The sequence below is a fragment of the Coregonus lavaretus genome (assembly GCF_964263955.1).
Source record: "Coregonus lavaretus genome assembly, chromosome: 34".
Taxonomy (NCBI): domain Eukaryota; kingdom Metazoa; phylum Chordata; class Actinopteri; order Salmoniformes; family Salmonidae; genus Coregonus; species Coregonus lavaretus.
The window spans coordinates 4,300,595-4,309,369 of record NC_140021.1 but is presented as its reverse complement, the minus strand read 5'-3'; the positions used below and the strand labels follow the sequence as shown (position 1 = coordinate 4,309,369).

At 39.3% G+C, this 8,775-nt stretch overlaps 1 pseudogene across 1 annotated transcript in view; it reads left to right on the top strand.

Moving 5' to 3' along the window:
* The first annotated feature begins 466 nt into the window (after positions 1 to 466).
* The window catches only part of LOC311109240 (sialic acid-binding Ig-like lectin 7), a 39,819-nt pseudogene continuing 31,510 nt past the window's right edge, over positions 467 to 8,775 (top strand). Inside the window, exons 1-4 of the transcript in view lie at positions 467 to 599; positions 866 to 1,086; positions 1,286 to 1,420; positions 2,463 to 2,529. The product of the transcript in view is annotated as a sialic acid-binding Ig-like lectin 7 (transcript). The remainder of the gene's footprint in view (positions 600 to 865; positions 1,087 to 1,285; positions 1,421 to 2,462; positions 2,530 to 8,775) is intronic.

Genomic DNA, 8,775 nt, shown 5'->3' with positions numbered 1-8,775 from the left:
CTCCTGATAAGTACAGTTTAATATTCTGGATTTAAACATTCTTTGCTCCAGATATGTCCATGTTCCAGTTTAGGGCATGGAGTTGCGACATCAGGAATCACCTGTACATTGAAATGAGTTCATATGTTTTGATGCAGAGGCAGAATATTGGGAGAGAGTGACTGTACTGAAAAGATCACATAACCTCCCTGATGTTGTCCTTTATGTTGCAGGTGTTTTGGCCTGTTTTGGCAAACGAGGTTTGAACGCCACAATGCCAGATAGACTGGATGTACTGACTGGCTCCTGTGTGCAAATCCCATGTGCATTTGAAATTCCTTACAAAAAGAACTATACATTTAACAGCACAATACTTACCTTTGGAGTGTGGATTAAAGAATCCTCACAGTGTGGTGACAATCTGGCCAATGTGATATTTCACAGTAGTAAGACGGTCAACAGCTATCAAGGGAAGATAACTGGAAACATGTCCCAGAAGAACTGCACCACAGTCTTCTTCAATGTAACCACCAGTTACTCTGATGAATACTTCTTCAGGATTGAAAGTCAACCATACCGTGCAACAGACATTGAAAAGTCTGTTAATATAGATGTCAGGGGTAAGAGACTATTTCACTGTTTACCAACTATTTTTTCCAGTTTAGATTCCTTGCATCAAAGATAAGAGTAGAACAAGTGAAACAGTTTAGCTATTAGTAATATAGATGTCAGGGGTAAGAAGACAGAGACTATTTAACTTTTATAAACTTTTCTAAAATGATATGAGTAGAATAAGACCAAGTAGACAGTGTGTCTGTCAGTGTAAAATATATTTATTTTTAATGTATTACAGATTTGCCTCCCAGTCCCATCATTACTGTCTCAGGTGAGATGAAGGAAGGGACCCCTGTCAGTTTGAACTGCTCTGCTGTCGCTCCCTGTCCCGAACACCCCCCTGAGCTGATATGGACTCTCCCAACACAGTTCACACCTGAGAACCAACTGCAGGAGAATCCAGACCAAACCAAATCAGTTCTCTCCACGGTGACCTTCACTCCGTCATACCTTCATCATGAGAAGAACGTCACTTGTACTGCAGTCTACCCAGTAGGGACTAGCAACAAGACAGCTGAACATACCATGATGCTTCACGTTTCATGTAAGATTTAGTCACAGTTTCCTGTAGAATAGATAATTCTATCATGTTTTCACTGATGATTGTCATAGAGTGGTTTTGATTAGATTATTCAATATACCACATCCAGATACATTCTAAATGAGCCCCTCTCCCTCAGTCTCTCCTAAGGACACCTCAGCCTCCATCAGTCCAGCTGGTCCAGTATTAGTGGGCAGCTGTGTTAATCTGACCTGCAGCAGTACAGCCAACCCTCCTGTGACAAACTTCACCTGGTTCCAGATCAGTGGGGGTAAACCAACACAGGTAGCATCTGGACAGAGTTACACCCTCAATGTGACTGTTGGTGATGGAGGACTGTACTACTGTGAAGCAAGAAATAGTCACGGCCGTGGGAAGTCAAAGGAAGTCCAGCTGGCTATTAAAGGTAGAAGCAGTGGCACATTCAATATGACACAACATTAAGAACATAATAGAGATAGATAGATATAATGTAGAAGAGATATACTTGTTTTTGTGGAACAGACCAGATAAAGCATGCCTGCTATATGTATCTAGGCATGATACAATTGTAGGATCTTAAATTGATTACTATTTTGTTGCTGAGAAGTATCTTGCACCGCGGGAAATGCAGATAAGCTTTGTGATTTATATAAATTCACAGAACACCTGCACCAAAACATGGTTGTATTAATAGCATTGCACTTTTCATGTAGCCTTATTTTGGCCAGCTAATAGCCTAACCACCAATGGAACAACATTATGGACTAAACGTTCAAATCCTTTTGCTGCAGGATTATTTTGCTGCAACAATACTGGTCAAATTAAGATCTTACATCTGTACATCTACAGTACACGTGTAATTTGTAATATTAGACAATGTGCAACATGTTTCCTCTTTTTGGAACAGATGACCATAATATGTTCTTTATTTACAGGGCAAGAGGAGCCTGTTAACCCAAAGGTTTATGAGATTATAGGAAAAACCTTGGCGTTGCTTTTCCTTTTCAGCCTGATCGTGTTCCTTGCATGGTAATAAGCTATTCCAAGCCTCAATGCAAACATATTTATCATGCTGTTTGTGCTTTTGTATATGAAAACCTAAATGATTTATTCTTGTCTTCCAGGAGGAGGAGAACATCTAGACTCTCCAATGGGTTTGAAACAACAGACCGTTCATAGGGACAGGTGGGAATGTTAGAGTCATCTTTTAAAACCCATCTAGAATGTGCATTTAAGGAAGAATTGAATGAATACTGTGTTGTATAACTAACTGTAACTATGAAGTCATTCTTCTTCTGAAGTGTCGGTCCTGACACCTGTTCCTTTCTCTGTGTTCTCTCCTCAGAACTCCCCGGTTGGGACGGTGTTCTCTAACCAGGCCACGGTCGGGAGAGGGGACCAGGAACCACCACGTAACTGCCTAGATGGGCTTTATGTACAAGTGAATAAAATAGGTGCATTTTAAGTATTTTGCCAATAGGTATTAAGTGTTTATGTAGATTAATGTCATTATGTATCAGTTTCTATTGGTACTTTAGTTACTTTTATATTTGTGTGCTCTTTGATTATCTGCATATTTGTAGAATTTTCTGGGATGAAAAGTGTTTAACTGCTACTATAGTGGTGATACGATGATGTAGGCTACTCTTTATTTTTAGCCAATTCATTTTGAGTGTTGAGTTCACAGAGCATCCGTTTAATGGGTTCCAGTATAGAGGAATTGCTGAGTTCAACTATCTTACTGAAGGCAGTTTAAGACCATATAAAGTCAATGATGACTGAGGAGAGAAGACACAGTTAGTTGGAGAGACAGTGGTCTGATACAAGACAGGAAGTTGGTGAAGTATGTCTACGTGACGGCAGAATGGTGTTAACATCTACTAGTCACTGTTTCTCTGCATCTTTTGTGCAGTTACCAGAATAATAATATAAACTACTTTATATCTATTTAGAAGTTATTGTGTCAGTTTTTATGTTGAGTGTTAAACCAGATGAACAATTGGGACTGAATTCATGGTTGTTTATTAATTGCACTGTAATCAAAACCTTTACATTAAATTCCCATGAAATCTTTTGGTCTTATTGGTCCAACATTTTACATATCTCATTAAAATGGAATACATTGAGATGTTGTGTCACTGGCCTACACACAATACCCCATAATGTGGAATAATGTTTTTAGACTTTAAAAAAATACAAAATGAAAAGCGGAACTTTCTCGAGTCAATATGTATTCAACCCCTTTCTTAAGGCAAGCCTAAATAAGTTCAGGAGTAAGATTTGCATAACAAGTCACATAAGTTGCATTGATTCACTCTGTGTGCAATACTAGTGTTTAACATGATTTTTGAATGACTACCTCATCTCTGTACCCCACACATACAATAATATGTAATGTCCCTCAGTCGAGCAGCGAATTTCAAACAGATTCAACCACGAAGACCAGGGAGCTTTTCCAATGCCTCACAAAGAAGGGCACCTATTGGAAGATGGGTGTATCCCTTTGAGCATGGTGAAGTTATTAATTACAATTTGGATGTTTTATCAATACACAGATTCACTACAAAGATACAGGCTTCCTTCCTAACTCAGTTGCCGAAGAGGAAAGAAACCGCTCAGGGATTTCACACCCAGGAGGTTGGTGGCACCTTCATTGGGGAGAATGGGCTTGTGGTAATGGCTGGAGCGGAACAGGTGGAATGGTATCAAATCCATGAAACACATGGTTTCCATGTGTTTCATGCTATTCCATTTGGACCGTTCCAGCCATTATTATGAGCCGTCCTCCCCTCAGCAGCCTCCACTGATTTCACCATAAGGCCATTGGTGACTTTAAAACAGTTACAAAGTTTAATGGCTGAGGATGTATCAACAACGTTGTTGTTACTCCACAATACTAACCTAAATGACAGAGTGATAGATGAATTTGTGTATTAAAAATAATGACTAAAGAATTTCACCCCAAAAACAGTATAAATGTTAGAATTATCATGTAGTGTCAACCCACTAACAGAGGGGGCGTTACTAACCATTCAAGGGGGAAGGCGGAAAACTGTTTAAGAAAGGTGGGAGGAGCATAGTGTCTTTGTTTGTCAAGGAGTATAAAAACAGGATATTTGTGTTTTTGAGCAGAGCTCTCCTTAAATAAAATTTACTGATAATTACTTGTGGATTGTGGACCTTGAATCATTGATGATTAAAACCAGAGCTTTACAACCTCTGGTAATGATTCAAGCTTAGGTCGAATTAGAGATAGAAATTCACATGACAGATTGGTCCTTCTGAGTGAGCTTAATACATCTTTATCGTTCTAGAGACACCGAAATCCGTGCACGGGCGGGTGATAGCATCCGTTAGAGAGTCCTGGCCTTCCACGTTAAGGTTAATAAACAGGCCGGTGATTACTCTTTATGAACGATAAAGACGTTAACAAGTTTGAAAAAGCATTTTAATCCAGACTGCAAGGAAAATGACAGTAATTTTTATTCATGGATTTTGGTAAAATGAGTTGAACTTAGTTACCAAAGTCAAAGAAGGTAATAATTATTACGACAGGGAGGGTCCGCAATTGATCCTAGAGGTAAATAGCTATTACAAAAAAAAAACTAGTCCGAAATGACATGGTAGTGAATTGCAATCACAAATGTAAACTAAGTTAATATTGTCATTGTACGAATTGCAGTATGACAGTATAAACAGGGAAATAATTATCATCGTGTGAGAGGGATGTGTCGGGAGTTCTATATGCGACTGGGAATTTGCTAGAACTGTGCAAACAAGTTTAACAGATGATAAGGTCATATATGTGTGAGACTTAATCCCTCGGAGACGTGATCATTATTTCAGGGGTGGAGGGAAAAAATAAGTAGCGTGAGGAAAATTGGGTAACTTACTCTTTTCATGAAACCGGAGTTTTAAATAGAAACTCTGGGTTAGGGGTTAAATAATTTTAAAGGGTTAATTACAAAAGCAAGAGGCGCACTAAGAGATTGGCTCCTACGGAAATAATTCGGGAGTGAATTATTTAAAAAACAAAAAGGGGGGGAGGGATTTCTTATTGTTCCACGATGGGAAAGACATCTTCTAAACAAGTCCGAGAATTAACGGGAGATGAAATATATATGTTAGGGAGGGATCGGAGAAATATGTTTTAGGGATCCATTTGGGAGAAGAGGTATGAATTTATTGGGCATCTCGAAGTAAAAAAGTTAGTAGGCAGATGCATATAAAATTAGATGAAAAAAAAAGCGAAAGGAGGGGCTGAAGACAGGGAGTGTGTTTTTTTAAGCGCGAAAATGCTTTAACGGGGACAAAGGAATATTTAACCATCGTGACTGCAGGGGAAAAGGAGAATGACAGTCAATATTTTGGGTTCGAACAAATGTTTGACAAAATGATTCGTGTCAATTAAGAATTGGCTAAAAACACCACAAAGCGATTATTTGAGAGGTACCTATAAAATCCAACGATGTGGTCCTCTGTAGCTCAGCTGGTAGAGCACGGCGCTTGTAACGCCAAGGTAGTGGGTTCGTTCCCCGGGACCACCCATAATAAAGAATGTATGCACGCATGACTGTAGGTCGCTTTGGATGGAAGCGTCTGCTAGATGGCATATTATTATGCATGTGTCTGGACTTTCGCACTCAAACGTAGACGTACGTAATGGGTGGGAGGGTGGAGAATATTTGCGTTTTTGGTCAGTTGGCAGACGCTCTAATCCGGAGCGACTTGAAAAACCAATAGAGAGTTGAATTGAACTATTCTGTCGTGTTGGGCATTTGAATGGCAGAAGGTGAAATATGTGTGTATGAGGAAATTCAACGGCGGGTATGAATGATAACCGGATACTACTTAGTATTTGGTTGGTTAAATGCTAAATAAAAGATTTGAGGCGTGGTTATTGGGTAACTAGGAAGACGCACTTATTCAAAAAGGAATGGGTGGAGAGAGAGAGTTTTTTTACGTGTATTAAAAATTGCATAAGATAACTTTAGTAGTATTCTAAATAATCTATGAAAATATGTTACAAGTACGAATGACATTATTTCCTAAGAAGATAGATTGTAGGGAAGTTTCCCGCGCCTCCCCCATAATGTAGGAAGGAGCAGGAGAGGGGGGGAGTGAGAGACAGGACATCGTTCAAATGGTAGGAATGTCATTAAACGTATGCTGATAAACGATAGCAAGTATTTTTTTTATTAATTAGGGCCTAATCAGAGAGAACAGTTAAATAAATTGAATATCGAACTGAAATGGGTTAGCGGGAAAATACAGAATAATTGGACGATTTTAAAACGATAATTTATTTTGGTTAGGAAGCAAGTGGCATTGGCTGTTGTGCTGGGGGAATAGCGCCAGCCTGTGGTGGGTTCTGGATTTGTTATAAATAACTTTATATTTTAAACTAAAATGAATAGACTACAATTGGAACATCAGAAAAAGGACAATATAATTCGTAATAGTTATTATAATTATTATTGATAGTTATTGCAGTTATTATTATCCTGAGTGGCGCAGTGGTCTAAGGCACTGCATCGCAGGGCTAACTGTGCCACTAGAGATCCTGGTTCGGAACCAGGTTCTGTCGCAGCCGACAGCGACCGGGAGACTCATGGGCGGCGCACAATTGGCCCAGCGTCGTCCAGGGTAGGGGGGAAAATGGCCGGCAGGGATGGAGCTCAGTTGATAGAGCATGGTGTTTGCAACGCCAGGGTTATGGGTTCGATTCCCACGGGGGGAGGCCAGTAAAAAAAAATAAAGATTAAAATAATAAAAATGTATTCACTAGGTTGCTCTGGATAGGAGCGTCTGCTGGGTGACTAGAATGTAAATGTATTATCATTGATTCAGTAATGATAGGAGGGAAGTAGCGATAAAGTAGAGGGTTGAGTTGAGGACAAGGAGAATGATTTGTGGCTCTGGTTGGTGGGAAAAAGGAGAGGCAGAGACAGACTTAGAGAGACAGAGGAAGTTAGAGGGAGAGAATAAAAGAAAAAGAGAGAAGGAAACTGTTTAGGTTTGAAAAACAAGCAGGCTGAGAGAGATTTTACTAGGGGGTGGATCAAATAATTGATAATGGATCATTTGAATGAGATCACATGTAGCAGATTTAGAGTAATCAATTAAATAATCATTGTATACTCGAGGAATTTTGAGGGATTTTATGAAGTTAGGCAATATTTAGGTCATAAGAGGGAGCTACCAAATTAAGTTGAGCCTAACTATCTTTGATTGTTATTTTTCAATTGGGTTTTTCAAATAAAATAAAAACACACCCAGCATGATGTTTATAAAGGGTTGTTATGTTGAATTTAGGGAATTTTCAACAGTTCATAGGTGGTGTTTACTATGCTGTGGGATGGAATGGTTTATTGGGTGATATTTGAAACTAAATTCATGGAATAAGCTGCAGTAATCAGAAGAATGTACAATCTAAGGCGAGACAACTATTGCCTAGATCATTGATTTAGCAATAGGGTCAGGTAGATAAGGAAAAGAAGAAAACAATTAGATGAAGAATGATGAGCTTTTTGGTAAGGATAGACTTCTGTAAAGCTAAGGTCGTCATTATGTACTGCATACGGGTAAATTAAGTGATCTTATCTATGGGAAGGCAATGGCAGCCCATGGTAAAATCATTTGGAACTCTGAGGAGGAAGAACAGGTTATGTTGTTGCTCTCTTCCCAAACAGTCTTAGCTTTTAATAAATATATCAGGGATGTTACCCAAATGGTAAAGAGTAAAGAGGGATGACATTGGTCGTGGTTTAAAGATGATGGGTTTTTTTTGGTGGGCTATTGGAGATAACTGGGTTAATCACGAACATAGAGGTTTTTATTCTTTGCTGCTAGGCAGAATACTTAGGTGACCTAAAAAAAAAATGGACTTGTCATGTCCAACAATCAGTCTTCAGGTCAAGCCCGGGAGAGCCGGGGTAGAACAGAGGTTGAACTAAACATAAGTGTTTTTACAAGATAAGAGATTGTTTGATTGGATTACTAATTAATTCTGAACTGAATGAAAGTCGAATTTAGCCGCCATAAAGACAAAGGAAGTGGGAGGAGCAATAAAGAAGCAAAAAAGAATCTCAAAAATGAAAGGCATGGCAATTGGTTGATAAATAACCTAAGGGAATGTTTAGGAAGGTGGAAGAAATTGACACATAAGCAGAACTATGTGTCAAGAGTGGGGAAGAGGCTAATTGTATTAGATAATATACGAAGGAGAGGACAAAATACTTAAAAAAAATACATTTTTTAGATAGTCTAAAAAGAGAATGCAGTCAGAAATTGTTACATTAATCTGAACATGTGTGAAGATAGTTTATTAACCACACCCGTATGTCAGAGGTTTTGTGCCCCACAGGTGAACTAAAGGAGAAGGTGACCCACTATCTAACCAGGTGACTGGTGAGCATCCAGTCACTAGAAGGAAAACTGGAAGCAGGCCTGTTGGGAAGGGCCCTATCAGGTTATGTTGGTAACCACCTTGGCCATTAGAATAGCAGAGAGAGGAACCTGGGTCCATGTTACCCACTGCAAGAAGGTAAGACCACATACAAGCACCGCTTAGCACACGCAGAGTTGACGAGCGGAACTGCGCCACAGGGTGCGGGGGTCACCTCTGTCAACGAAGATCTCCTACCCAGACCTATCAT